Raw genomic sequence first — 15,467 nt, 5'->3', positions numbered from 1 at the left:
ATTTAATGTAAAATATACCCTCTCAAACCCAGTTTCTAAAAGAAGTTGATAAATTCTGAAACAGTCAGCTAATTTTCATGTTACTGTCCCATATCCTCATTTTATGAAATAAACCTGTGGGAGCATAAGGCTCAGAAATGACAGATTGAGACATAAAAAATAAAATGTTATTAGCAAAGGAAACTAAAGCTTGCTTATTCCATTTTTGTTAGGAGCAACATGTAACTCCAACATTTGCACTGGTTTCATTAAGAAAGTATACCACTTCACATAGGTGACAGTCTAGGAAAACATGGTGCCTCTTCCAGAAGTGTTTGTAAGGTCGGTGGATAGCGGGGAAAGCTCAGGCCCGGGAACTTTGGCTAGGACCACCCACAACCAAGTGCACCAAAAGAAACTTCCCAGGAACCCTTTGGAAAACAGTGACCGTCTGCCAGCCAGTGAGATTTCACCACGACCACCCTAAGGACCCTTTAAATATCTCCCATGCGGTTTAATCCTTGCAACTTCCCTGGCCTCCATCTTTCTTTCCTCGGGGCCAGGGAACCTCGTTGGATGGGATGTGCTCTGTACTCAATAAAGCCTTTTGCTATTCCACACTTCATGGCTCCGGCCCCTTCCTTCCTTCTCGGTGGGGAAAAATACCTTACATTTTGGTGCCGAAAACCTGGAAGGAGTTAGAAGTCCGCAAGGACTGCTCCTCTCCCCGTCCCCTCTGAGAAAGAACCAGGATCTCCGACCTTCTACCCACTTCAGCGCACGGTGCAGTAAGTCCCCTGCCTCCAGCCACCCTTGAGTTCATTCCTCCGAGACTCCCTGTCCGGAAACTGTAGCTAAGTCAGGGAAGTCTTTCCGTTCCAAGTGCGTGTGCTTGTGGAGACATCCTGAGCACATCCACTTTACCTTAGCCGTTGTGGCCAGAGCTTGAGTTTTGGGACACTGATACTCAAATCTGACCACTCCAAGGACTGAGGATGGCCATGGGGGCACAGGAATCTCCCTCCCTAAAGAAGAAGAAACTGTTCTTCTTCTCCGCTGTGGCCAGGCCACAGAACCCACTGAATTAGCCTCCTGAAGGGACTTTCGGTGTTAACACCCTCACCAATTTAACTATCGCCAAAAAAGCTGGGAACTGATTGGAGATCTCTTACATACACGGCTTCTAATTATTCGCGCACCCGTCCTTAATCTCTGTGCCACCTGTTACACCATGCAGGCCCGTTTTCTGGCTACAGAAACCTCACCTAAAACCTCCACTCTTGATCCTTCCTTCTCCGCAGACTCCCAACTCTCTCTCCCTCCTGTCTGACCCCCAGGGGCACCCCTCTCTCTTGGGACTTTTCTCTGGTCCCTCTGCAGACCTCTTTTGTGCTTGGGTCTCTTCCCTCTGAGAGCCCCCTCCCCTCCCTTTGCAAAATCCTGTTTCTTATTCACCACTACCATCTCTCTTTCTCCTCCCCTGTTGGCCAGGGGCCCCTCCCTTCTCCACTGTGTTCTTAAGTCCCTCCTCCGTCGGGCCATTCTCCACCTACTATTGGCTCTTAACACCAGTTTGCAGGACCCCAACACCCAACCTCAATTTTTTACAGGAAGTTCTGGCCTTGTCCTACCTTTGGCTCCAGTGTTTCCTGCCGGATCTGGGTGCCGGGCTCCCCACGAGCCCCCTTCCTCTTATTCTCAACCCGCAAACCCCTATCCGGAACCTGTGAACATGGCATTTAAAGTTTTTAATGGTCCCAACTAGTAGAAACAGGCCAAGGCTGTTCGCCAGGCCCGCATGCAGCAGAAGGTAATGCTCCAAACCCAGACTCTTATAGCAACTCTGAGACCATCAGAGCCACCAGCAGCTTGCTTTAAGTGTGGCAAGCAGGACCACTGGTCCTGGCAGGGCCCCTGCCCACGGCTGCCCACTGAGCCCTGCCCTGACTGCAAGCAGTCTGGTCACTGGCGGAGCGATTGCCCCTTTGGGCAACAGGCTTTTTCTCAGCGCCTCTACATGGAAGACAAGCCACCCTAATGGGAGGCCAAGCCAGCCAGGTGGGCGCATTGCTCAAACTCCTAGAACAGGGCCTAGACTCGGAGAACCCAGGGTATGCTGCAACTAGTGGGTAAGTCCATCTCATTTCTTGTGGACACGGGGTTACCTTCTCTTTTTGCCATCACACTCTGGACCTCTAGTTCCCTCACAGGTCTCGGTTACGGGAATGGATGGGGCCCCTTCCTTTCCCCTTTTACACCACTCCTGACATGCAGTTTTACCTAAGCTTGCCTCCATACAGGACCACTGGCAGTCGGAACCACTGGACTCCATCCATCTCCAGTTCACCAAAAGGCTAGACCCTGCAGATCCCCCTATTACTCCTCTTTTTTAAAATCCTTACAGGACCGCATCCGTGAAGTTTCTCCAGGCACAGCAAAACAGATGTTCCTCCTGACACCCCTCAAAGCCACCACCTTCCGATCTCCCTCTCCCCACGATGCCCCTAATCAGCAGGAAGTAGCCAGACGAATAAATGGTACCCCTTTTCTATTTAACACAAAAGGTCAGAATGTAAGGTTGGTGGATAACGGGGAAAGCTCAGGCCCGGGAACTTTGGCTAGGACCGCCCACAACCAAGTGCGCCAAAAGAAACTTCCCAGGAACCCTTTGGAAAACAGCGACCGTCTGTCAGCCAGTGAGATTTCACCACGTCATATTAGCTCGACCACCCTAAGGACCCTTTAAATATCTCCCACGCGGTTTAATCCTCGCGACTTCCCTGGCCTCCATCTTTCTTTCCTCGGGGCCAGGGAACCTCGCTGGGTGGGATGTGTGCTCTGTACTCAATAAAGCCTTTTACTATCCCACACTTCGTGGCTCTGGCCCCTTCCTTCCTTTGCGGCAGGGAAAAATACCTTACAGTGTTCAGTAAATGAATTCTGATTGACAGTTTGGTGCAACCCCATTATCAGTACTAAGATACATCAATCACTCAGAGTATATTTCTTTTTGACACTGTGTCAACAGTACCATTACAAAAAGCAAATTGTAGTACATTATATTATTTTTCAGTTTTTGTCATTCAAAACAAAGTTTCAATAGTAAATCCAATGTCACCACTTTCAAAAAAGACAAAGCCATGAAATTGGTCACTTAGCAGAATACAGAGTTTCCCCTTTCAAACACATTAAGACCAGTGTAGATAAATTTATTAGATACTAGTATCTTTTTTTTTTATACTTGCGGAACTTTGGGCTATATTCACCTTCCCTGTGGTTTTTTTTCTGTTAAGACTATTGCTGCCTTGTTCTTACCTCTCTCGTTTATTCATCTGATAAAGGTCAGAGTCATGTGGCTGCTGATGAGACCATTCAGACCTGGACACAGCCTGTAGGTGGGAAATGTGACTTAGCGAAGGAGGCACCCAGATGTGCCATTAGGAAGTGGTGCTGTCATCTCACAGTAAGGAAGCTGCAGCGCTGGCTTATATGCATGCCACTGCATTTTCTGAAGGAAAAAAAATATCCTTGAGGTAGAGCTGCATTATTAGTCGGAAAGAACGGCATGAGAAAGGAAGATCTGCCTATAACTTTATTTATATTTCCTTCGCCATTTCTGCTTCTGTGTGAATTGATCTTAACACAGCTCTCAAAACTGTGGTTAGCTGGTTCAGAAGAGTAAGACCTCCCAAATTGATACTGTACATTAATTGGTCTTCCATATAAACGAATTCCATTCAGCAAAGCTATGGCATAAGACACCGATTCTGGGTGTTTAAGGCAGACATCCAAAAGACTTTGGCTTTTCTTCTCTGTTCTTGCATATTGTCACTTTAGTAAAGGGCCCAGCCTGAAGGAAGAGCTCGTAAAGGATCTCTTCCCATACATGGACCTCTAAATTCCCCACAAACACCGTCCTGACAGCCTCCTCCTGCGCAGGGAACACCCCTGCGGTCTTGGCAGAGCACTGACCAGACGCCCAGATGACCGCCAGCCGCCCTCTTTCGCGGCCGCACTGTGCCGCCAGGGCAAGGGGCTGGGACCCTGCACAGTTATCTTGATTTTACCCTTTATGGGAAGAATCTTAGGGAACTATGGTACTATTGTGAGTTGTTTTTGGATAATTCCATGCCATTTCATAAAGTGGGTTGGGACTGAGTGAAGAGGATGTTCAGATGAGTCAGTCTTCTGAGTGCCAAATTTTGTGAGATATGTAGGTTTGGAGTACAGATACAGGCCATCGTAGAGAACAGGGGGTGGAGGGGAAGAGGCTAAAGGAGGCACTTGTAAGAAACAAAGGTGTATTCCCTAGTGGGATAGCTCAGTTGGTTAGAGCATCGTCCCAAAGAACAAAGGTTGCCAGTTTGATCCCCAGTCAGGTCACATACAGGAACAGATCAATGTTCCTCTCTCTCTTCCCCTTCCTCTCTTGCTAAAATTAATAAACATTAAACAAAAAGAGAGAGAAAGAAACAGATGTATAGTTGGGCAGTCAGACATAACTTTCCCCTTAGCCATCCCTTGGTGTTACCTGTTCTTGTTGACAGTGTTTGAAGGCACCTTAGTGCCCTTAGCCTGGACTGAGCCCCAGCACAACTTGGAGGGACCCCTCTCTGGATGGGCCCTTTGAACCCTTAAAGAAAGTACAGGGAGAAACAGGATGGGATCTTATTAACACAGATGCAAAGAAAAAGTCAGAGACAGATGGAAGAAAGCAGAGGACTGAAACTAGTCAGGCGGAATCAGCCTCGAACATCGTTCACTTGTGTATTTATTGGTTAACATGCAGTGGGGGTGCACCAGTCTAGCTATGTTATTTTATTTTTCTAAACACCAACTGTAATCTTTTTTTTATTTAATTTTTTAATTTTTTTTGTATTTTTCTGAAGCTGGAAATGGGGAGAGACAGTCAGACAGACTCCCGCATGCGCCCGACCGGGATCCACCCGGCACGCCCACCAGGGGAGACGCTCTGCCCACCAGGGGGCGTCGTTCTGCCGCGACCAGAGCCACTCTAGCGCCTGGGCCATCTTTGCTCCAATGGAGCCTCGGCTGCGGGAGGGGAAGAGAGAGACAGAGAGGAAGAAGGGGGGGGTGGAGAAGCAAATGGGCGCTTCTCCTATGTGCCCTGGCCGGGAATCGAACCCAGGTCCCCCGCACACCAGGCCGACGCTCTACCGCTGAGCCAACCGGCCAGGGCCACCAACTGTAATCTTTAAATCATGCACTTCTCCACTTCTCCCAGAACACTAGGTGAAGGACAGGACAAATGCTTTAGGTAGTACTAATCATAAACAAGACATCTATATTTTGTGGCGTGCCTCCAAGATTCCTGTGTGTCTGCGTGCAGAACAACACAGGCCAATGTCTTGTTATTTTTCAGACTCCTTCAGCTTCTCATGCCCTCCAATAACTCCTGCTCCGAGTTTCCCCCTTTTTTTTCTTAATTGATTTGAATGGTTATGTGTTGCACGACATACAATAGGGGTATAAGAAGGAGATGCTTGGTTCATCCAGAGCCATCTTGGCACTGTCCATGTGGGATATCCAGGTCACTGGTGCTTGTTGACCGATTCCCTGTCATTCCATAAACCGGAAGTGCATCCTGTGTCAGAGTTAGTGAAGCATGTGAGATGGTAACAGCTCCTGGGGGATTTGCTTCATCTGAAAAGAGACTTGGGTACACTGCCCAGCAGGAGGCATTCCTTGCATTGATCCAGAGTGCAGCAATGACACACTGGTTTGTAGTTTGTCTACCTTTGCACCCAGTGTCTCAGTTTAGTTTCTGTAAGCTTTGCTAAGATTGTGCTTTAGAACAGGACCAAGGACTTCCTTAAGTTGATTTTTGATATCCTTCATGTCAGCCAACAGTTCACTAGGTTCTCTTTATTTTTTCATGTTATTTATTTTTTTATTCAGTGAGAGGAGGGGAGGCGGAGAGACACTCCTGCATGTGCCTCTACTGGGATCCACTATGGGATGATGCTCTGCCTATTTGGGCCGTTACTCCAATGCGACCAGAGCCATTCTAGCGCCTGAGGTAGAGGCCATGGATCCAACTTCAGTGCCTGGGGCCTACTAAATCCAATCAAGCCATGGCTGCAGGAGAGAGAGAGAGAGAGAGAGAGAGAGAGAGAGGAGCAAGAGGGGGAGGGATGGAAAAGCAGATGGGTGCTTCTCCTGTGTGCCCTGACCCAGAATCAAACCCAGGACATCCACACATTGGGTTGACACTCTATCACTGAGCCAAGCAGCCAGGGCCAAGGTTCTTCACTTGACTCGCTTTCAGGGAGTTCCACATGTCTCTTCCTTTTTACTTCTGCAATCTGTAGAATCCACTCGTATGATGATACTGCTTCCACTCTTGTTTCTGTCACAGTTACAGATAAAGTCTGAGTCAGGGATTTTTGCGGTGGATCATCAAAGAAGGCTGGTGGGCTGACCTGTGGTGGCGCAGTGGATAAAGCGTCGACCTGGAAATGCTGAGGTCGCCGGTTCGAAACCCTGGGCTTGCCTGGTCAAGGCTCATATGGAAGTTGATGTTTCCAGCTCCTCCCCCCTTCTCTCTCCCTGTCTCTCTCTCCTCTCTCTCCCTCTCTGTCTCTCTCCTCTCTAAAAATGAATAAATAAAAAATAAAATAAAATTTAAAAAAAGAAAAAAAAAAAAAAGCCTGACCTGTGGTGACGCAGTGGATAAAGCGTCGACCTGGAAATGCTGAGGTCGCCGGTTCGAAACCCTGGGCTTGCCTGGTCAAGGCACATATGGGAGTTGATGCTTCCAGCTCCTCCCTCCTTCTCTCTCTCTCTGTCTCTCCCTCTCTAAAAATGAATAATAAAAAAAAAAATTTAAAAAAAAAGTTAAAAAAAAAAAAGAAAGCAAATTTAAAAAAAAAAAAAAAGAAGGCTGGTGGGTCTCAATATGCAAGATCCTTTATTAGGCTTGTTTGATGCAGGTTCATGGACTTGGGTGCCATAATCAATGATGACCTGGTGGAGTGGCTTGGCAATGGCTCAAACATCTTTGTCAGACACTATTAGTTTGGTTTTTTAATCATTTCTAAACATTGGAGATGGAGAGCCACTCCTATTGCTTTTGCATGATCCAAGTGCAGCATCAACAACATCTTGAGTGATGCCATATGACTTCAGAATTGTCCACTGTTCATCAGTAAATGCTGATTGCCCAGTCTTTTTTTAGTTTCTTGCGAAATGCATTCCTGAGCTTTGTCTCAGGTATTCCACCAGGAATAGAACTGCCTTGTCAGTAACTCTTCATAGTTGCACTTGCTTCTGGTGCATGATATGATGCAGCTGATGCAAGCTTTGGGAAAGCTTATGGTGCTCCTTTGGCAGCTTCTCAATGATGTGTAGCCTTAGCACATGAAAACCAATCAGGTCTGCCTGACCAGGCAGTGGCGCAGTGGATGGAGCATTGGCCTGGGATGTGGAAGGACCCGGGTTCGAGACCCTGAGGTCGCCATCTTGAGCGTGGGCTCATCTGGTTTGAGCAAAAGCTCACCAGCTTGGACCCAAGGTCGCTGGCTTGAGCAAGGGGTTACACAGTCTGCTGAAGGCCCGCAGTACGTGTGGTCGGGGCACGTATGATTGATGCTTCTCATCTCTCTCCATTCCTGTCTCTCTGTCCCTATCTATCTCTCTCTGTCTCTGTAAAAAAAAAAAGAAAGAAAAAGGAAAACCAATCAGGTCCAATCTTTTGTTGCAAGTGTCTCCCTGCTAAAGTCCAAGATAAAAACTTAGGTATTTCATCTATGACTCCAGGAATCAAAATGAGAGATGAAAGTCAGACTCTTTTAGAAATGGTTTAATGGCGACAAGAGAAGTCCTATGAACTTTTGTTATCCTGTGGACCTGCACCATCATTGGCTGAGCTATGCCACAAATTCTGTAGACAAAATACTGATTAACATGTGATGAAACCAGTTATACCTGACAATATTTGATACATATGATGATGTAAGAAGTAACTTGCATGCATGATGCTTAAACTCACTGCCACTTTAAATGCACTGAATCTGTCTCTGCAGCTCTCATGTGTAAATTATCTCTGGAGTCTCAATGCAGTGCTACTAATATGGGCATAGTGGCATGATGAAGTCCGAGACTATGAGGTGTACCATCCGGTACTACTGTCATCTTACCGCAACCAGATCTCTATCCCATAGGCAACCATGGCACAACTGAGCCATTCTTTATCTTGGGATGGTTTTAAACTTTGAAAAAATGGTAACATTCAGGGATCACACTGCATAATACGGCTGTGCCCACAGTATGTGGGGGATATCTCCCTCAAACGTCACCAATGCATGTAGAATAAGGAGTGTGGGAGCATGCCCTTCAGTGATCGGTGGTGCAGCACGGTCAATTTGCAAACCAATGACTGACAGACTACCCACAAGACCCTCTGGCCCACAGTCCTGTTCTATCTTTGTAGGACAGAGGTCTCAGGTGTTTGTGACTCTGGAGTAGGTCCCAGGATGGGCTCCCTTGAAATTTGGGATCAAGTCTTTATGGACAGTCAGTGCTCCTCATTACCTCGGTTCTTGTCTCTTCTTACCTCCCTCTCCATATCATCCCCCTGTCCCTGTGAAAAGAGAAAAAAATGTTAAGTAGCATCTATCTACTTCAACATATTAACTGTAGAGTGTGACACAGAGAAGGTTTGGGGACATAATTTAGAAACAAGGTACAATTCATTGTGGCCAGGGGAGGGGACGATGCAAGAGTCTGTACTGGGGTGTTCCCCAGCAGTCTGAAGGACCAGCAGATGCTTCCCAACCAACCCTGTGCCTAGAGAACCCGTTTGTCACTAGAGGGCAAGAAACAAAGGGAAGAACAGATGGGTGCTGATACGGGAGAAGTTGTCAAATGTTCTCTGCCCCCACCCCAGCCCCTTTTCTGATGTCACATTAAAAGTCAGGAAGGATAATGTGGTCTAGCACAGTTAGTCTCAGACCTACAGATTGTGGACAGTGAAAATTAAATATTAAAAAAAGAAAAAGAGCTAATATAGGGTTAACAACCTTTTAGTTAGCCTAGTAAGAACATATTAACAAACATTCACAGAGCAAAGTGAATTATCAGGTCATTTCATAAAACTTTTTTTTTTAATTCATTGAATATATTTGGGTGACACTGGTTAATAACATTATATAGGTTTCAGGTATACGATTCTATAATACATCATTTGTATCTTGGCTTGTGTGCTCACTACCCCAAGTCAAATTTCCTTCCATCACCATTTATCCCTCTGTACCTCTTCAACCTCCCCCTTCCCCTTTTGTAACCCCTAAACTGTTGTTATAAAAAACATTTTGACACCAAAAATATGAAGGATAAACTGTTAGAATACAGAAAAATCCTTCAAAGGGAATCATTTGACTTTAAAAGTTGCTACCTTTTTTATCATCCTCCTTAATATTAAACCAGGGTAAACATTTAGGGGCCCCTCGTCACTCTTTGGATGGATTTTTGGCATCTTTTCCACTCTGCCAGCTCTAGCTCCTCAGAAACCACCTCGATTTCACTCAGCCCTCTAGGCCTCTCCAAGCAGTTTGTAAGAAATAAGAGGTTCGGGGGAAAGGTAGGGGATGTCTCTTCAGAAACCTCTGGCTTCCAGAATGAATGTTCTGTGTTCTCATCCTGACCTGCTGTGGAACATATTAACCTCTCTTACGGTGTGTGTTTCTTGGGTGGTTGGAATCTCTTTTGTCTCACAACTTGCTCTAGACCTTGTTATGAAATGGAGAAAATTGTTTCCTGCTCTCCCTCTATTGCTGGCGCACTATTTTCTACTTTCTTAGCTGACTCCTCCTTGGTTTTCATTTTACATCTCCTTCACCTTGGCAAAACCAACTCCAAGTTGTCATTTGTCTAAAAGGTCAAAGAATTTGCTAAGGGGAAGACCACAGCTCCCTCCCTGGCCACGTGTGATTTGTTGACTTGTTTCCCAAGGGAGAGAATACCGTGTTCTTGGGTTATCGGGAATGGAGCCTGAGGCTCGTGGAGGTCAGCACTTTTCTCCCATTTTGGGGGGAGGTTAATGGCACCATTTCTGAAATAATCTGATTTTTAAAAGGATTACAGGTTCTTTTCCTGCAAGCTTAAAGCTAGGCTATGTTCTCTGCACAGGACACCCTCAGGATCTGTGGAGCCTTCCTGCTGCCTCCCTAGTGAGAATGTCTGACTATTGTTTTCAGCTTCTCCGCCTCCCATTTTGATGCAGCATCATTCTTTACCACCCTCCTTCCGGTGCCCAGAGCCTCACGTCTGTCTTCCACTGTCATCCATCTTTAGAGATCACTAAAGTGAAAAAGACGCTCAAGTCGTGCACCCGACTTCTCCCCTTTCAAGCTGACGCCCAAGGGATAGTGCAGTCACCAAGGAATCTGGCCTGAGGACACAGGGGTCTGTGCTTCCCCTCTCAGGAGAGGAGAACCTGGTATCACTTCTGAAATCCCTGACTCTGAGTGGACCCTCTGGGGCCTCTTCTCTCTGCGTTGGGACCCTGCCTTCTTCTGCAGGAAGGGGAATCTTACACAAAACCTTAATTAAGGGACTGCCCCTACCCCCTATCTCTTTATGAAATAAGGAAGCTTATTTTTTTGATCCTCTACTTCCCCATAAAGCACTTCCTGTCATGTTTTTCACTCTCCTAATAAGGGCGCTATAGTATCTTGGTCTGCCCATTTCTTTCTGCTAAAACAAGCTCTCAGTTGTCTTTTGGCAGAAGGCCAGAATAACTTACACCAAGGTGAAAAGGGCATGCAGTCCCCCATTTTGTTTATTCAAGCCGTTGTACAAATGAAGGGTCCAATGAGCATAACTGGTGGGACCTGAAGTTTATAAGGCACTTGAACCTTCCCCACTTGCTTGGGGAGGGTGAGAAGTGTTATAGAAGAGGTCACTGGCAGCACTTCTGAAATCTCTGACTTATACATGGACTGACTTCCTGTTGTCCCAATGTCCTGCTTTAGAATCTTTTTCCCTTATAAAAAAATTAAAATTTGTTTTCTTGCTCTTCTCACCCCGCCCTCTAAGATTTTGGCAGGTGTTCTGCCTCTTCCCCACTATTAAGCCCATCTCTCATTTGTCTTTTGAGGAGAAGATCAAATAACTCAAAATGTGAGAGAAAAGACCCACTTTTTTTTTCTTTTGAAACAATGACAATTCTTAGAACCAATGCAGAGAAATAGTTCCTGAACTTCTCAATCCTCTGTTTCCTCATGGACAAATATCTGATACTATTACTATCCACACAGTGTTGGGAGCATTAGAGGACCTCTGTAGGATGTGAAGCAGCATATAATGTTACTTGTAATTGTGGTTGAGTGGTTCCATCATACATTTGCACACTCTTGTCTACCATGATACTTCTATCCTCTCAGACCAATGACGTTTTTATGTGAGATCAGGGTTATGAACTACACTTTGTAGATATTGGTTGGGTTTAAGTGAGTGGTCTTATAAAACTCTTGAAATTGCATGCAAAAGTGTATTTGTGTGTGTGAGTACAATTTGGGGGTGAAAGGAAGAGTCATAAGCTTCATCAGATTCCTAATGAGATTCCAATGTCTAAAATGTAAAAAGTTTCAGATTTGGAATTTGGAAGTTAAAACTTAGATTTCAAGAGAAATCACACTCATATCATGGGAGTAAAGTTCTGGCAAATTTAATAATGTTGCCTGATTGTGAGATAGAATATTTGAAATTGAAACTATTGGGGGAAATCTGTTGATGGTCTTATTGGCATAATAGAATCTGATTGGCTGCGAGCTGAAGGCGGGCAAAGCAGCAGCTTTGCCTCTGTTGTATTATTTGCCTTCTATCTGACACTGAGCAAGACGCTTCCCTCCTCAGACCTATAGTGACCTCATCTGGAAAATGAAGGGAAGAACTCATGGTTTTCCAAAGTGACTTAACTACTATAAAATAATTCTTTTAGGAAGCAGGATGAAAACAGACCTGGACCCCTATAGTAAAAGAAAAAGAAGTGGAGAAAAAAAAAGTTGTCTAAGGTTTCTGAATTCCCAGGGAGTTCTGAGAGTAGGTCTGCTGCTCAGAAAGTTCCAGCGTTAGGGAAATAGGAAGACTGGCGTAAGGGAAATAGGAAGACTGCTCCAAGAAACTCTGATAAACCAGCCTTTGAACTGCACCCCCCTGCCCAAGGTCCAGTGTAACAGGATTACTCCTCTGTAGGACACGGCTCTTTCTGTCCTGACTCATCTCAAACATCACCACACAATCAGTGCCTGAGCCAGAAGAAAGCTCTGCTTGTGTCTTCAGACTTGCACAATCAGAGGCCAGCTGTGGAGTGTCAGCACCTCCCTGAACACACTCAGCACTCACATAAGAGGTCTGCTGAACCCAGTAGGCTGGGAGATGGGAGGAGAACACTGACCTCCTGTCCCAGGTTGGGGTGAGGGGAAAGCAGACACCTCTGAAAAATATGCAGGCACACCACATTGAGTCAGTTTTCTAAGGGTAATAATATCTTACCTAAAAATATTCATGGATTGTTACTATTTGTGTAAAGCTTGAAGCTAGCCTTTGGTATATGTCACTTATCCAATTCTACTTAAGAAATAAATTTTTAGGGAAAAAGGATAAGGGCAAATAAATTAGGAGAAAAGATAGGGGTGGATATTAGCATAGAATTTTTTTTATTTTTTATTTTTATTTTTATTTTTTTGTATTTTTCTGAAGTTGGAAACAGGGAGGCAGTCAGACAGACTCCCGCATGCACCCGACCAGGATCCACCCGGCACGCCCACTAGGGGGCGATGCTCTGCCCATCTGGGTCGTTGTTCAGGTTGCAACCGGAGCCATTCTAGCGCCTGAGGTGGAGGCCATGGAGCCATCCTCAGCTCCTGGGCCAACTAAGCTCCAATGAAGCCTTGGCTGTGGGAGGGGAAGAGAGAGACAGAGAGAAAGGAGAGGTGAAAGGGTGGAGAAGCAGGTGAGCACTTTCCTGTGTGCCCTGGACAGAAATCAAACCTGGGACTTCCACACTCTAGGCCGAAGCTCTACCACTGAGCCAATTGGCCAGGGCCCAGGCATATAACATTTTTAGTAAAAGGTTTATCTTTGCCTTAAACAAGCCCTGTCCATTGTTTCGGTGAAGCTAGGTTAAGGCACCTTTAATATAAGCTAAACACCCTCAAGAGAGTATATAATCTCATGAATTTCCTGTAACCCAACCCCCACTTTGCTTCCTCCCACCTTCATGTAATCTTCCTTACTTCCCTCCTTGATTTCAAATGCATAAGAGAAACCACAAAACCATCATTCTCTGGGGCAATTGAGATCTTACATCCTGGCAATTGTCAGTTTGGCTCAAACTTTTTGCAAAAGTTTTCTACAGGTTTGGACATCTCTTGTATTGATAGGACCTTCTTTTCCAGTCCAATTACCCCAGTTTCTAGGTTAAGAAGCTGAAATTATTTCCCTTATTAGTGGTAAGGGGGACAAGTTACCCCAAACAAGCTTCCTTTTGAAAATAAATTCTGAACAAATTTTTTTGATGAGCTAAGACGAAAATAAGAAATACTGAGGCCCAAAACCCAAGAATTCAGAGAAGAAAGCTAAACACTTAAACCAGCTTTTGTGTCGTGAGAACTTTGTAGTCGGATAAGTAGTAAATCTCCCCATCCTGAAAGTGAACATGAACTTTAGTTTCACAGCCTTGTGGAGGTGACAGAAATCTAGGACACTCAAAGTGGAGAGTCTAGTAGAACTTACCCCCCATAAGACTGGGACCTCAAAAGGACTGCACCCTCAGCAAGTAGATAAACCAGATGATAGAAGCACCTTTCCCAACAGACAGCAAAGTGCCCATCTTAAATTTCCTGTTCTCGAGAAAATGAAATACCCCTTGAGAGTTCATAACCACAGTTCATGCTTCATAAGGGTTTGAAGCGCTGGCACCACACTTGGTACCTCCCTCCCTCTGGCCAGGAGCCTGGGGCGCAGTGCTATGAGTAAATCTCAGGACAGTGTCTTCAGTGAGCGCCTTCTTTCAACCACAGCTCATCTGAGGAAAACCAGCCACTTCTTCCTGGGGCTGAAGTCTCCAATGGGGGATTGACCCCGGCCTGTTCACTGCCCAGTTGAAGAACCTTGGGCCTGGGGAGGCTGAGGGCTCTGGCCTCTGCTGGGGGCCTGGACTTGGGCTGAAGCTCCCCAGGTGGGGGCTGGGCAGCTCCTGGAGAGAACCTGTCCTCTTTTTTGTTGTCCAAGACCTGCTCACTCTAGGAGAGGGCACAGGAATAGATGCTGTCCTCACTGGGAGAATCCATGTGCTCTCCGCTTGTAAAGCCAGTAGCCACGGCCACCATCACAGCCGCCTGGCCCATACAGGTTCGCATTTGATTTGGACAGATGGTAATGAAACAACGGAGCCAAGGACTAGTGGGCCATTACCTTTAATCCTAGCTTGCACCTGGCGGGCAAGAAATACACATGAGGGAAAGCACTTCCCTTTTCATTCAGGGCTCCCAAAGCCATTGACTCATCCGAGTATTCCTAGAATCAAAGATTCCTAGCTCACCAGCCTTATTCACCTCTGTTCCCCATCTCCTTCCCTCTCCCTGCACAAACTCTGCACAAACTGGCTTCTCCTTTAGCTCTCCATCATCTTAGCTGCTTCTCTCCTCTGCAATGCTAATTTCAGGAACAGAGGGGGGGGGGGCGGTCTCCCTTATATTATAGCATAGAAATTAAAGCCTTTAAACCAATATACAAATAAGGAAGTCTCGATACAAAACCACTTATCTGAGGCATAATGGGATTCCTCATAAGAGTGCACCACCCCACATTGTACAAGTCAAGGGTGTGGGGAAAAGCTTAGTGTTAAGAAGATCTTAGTATTAAAAGGGTGGGAAAGGCTTAGTCTTAAAACTAAGCCTTAGGCTATAAGGACCTTGCCTGCTTACAGCCTGTCCCCCACACCCAATGCAAACTATAAGTGAGCAAACATGTACATCATATTTGCAAACTTATTTGACCCACATCCCACCCCTTTTGTTTGCTTATAATCTAAAGCACAGGTTTTCCTGCACAGGGAAATTAGGCACATTACACAAATTACAACAACATGACTGTTGGAATCCATGGGAGTCCGAAAGACCAGAGTAACAGGCTTTATTGAAAGGAAGAAAGGAACCCTGCCGGATACTCCTCCTGGGGGAGAAGAGCACCGGTTACAGACTAGGGGCGGGTTATATAGTGTTTGGGAGAGCCTGAGGGGATACTGAGGCAAAAGTCCTGGTATGTCCGGAATGCTCCTCCTTGGGGGGGCTTCGAGCATGTGGGTGTTGAACCAAAAGTCCTGGTATGTCCGGAGCCCCTCCTTGGGGCAGGTTGTCAACTTTTTGGAATTCTTCTGTCTCAAGGTCAATAGTCCAGTAAGGGTGAGGTCTGACAATGACAAATCATACAATTTCAACAATTACAAAAATATACTTCACCAG

The 15,467-nt window shown here is 45.9% G+C and overlaps 1 pseudogene; it reads right to left on the bottom strand.

The window, feature by feature from the left end:
- Positions 1–3,198: 3,198 nt before the first annotated feature.
- LOC136335439 (splicing regulator RBM11 pseudogene) lies at positions 3,199–5,517 on the bottom strand (annotated as a pseudogene).
- Between the last annotated feature and the right edge of the window lie 9,950 nt (positions 5,518–15,467).

Source organism: Saccopteryx bilineata, chromosome 4 (assembly GCF_036850765.1).
Source record: "Saccopteryx bilineata isolate mSacBil1 chromosome 4, mSacBil1_pri_phased_curated, whole genome shotgun sequence".
Classification (NCBI taxonomy): Eukaryota; Metazoa; Chordata; class Mammalia; order Chiroptera; family Emballonuridae; genus Saccopteryx; species Saccopteryx bilineata.
Note: the sequence above shows the minus strand (reverse complement) of the source record. Positions and strands in the feature narration are given on the sequence as shown.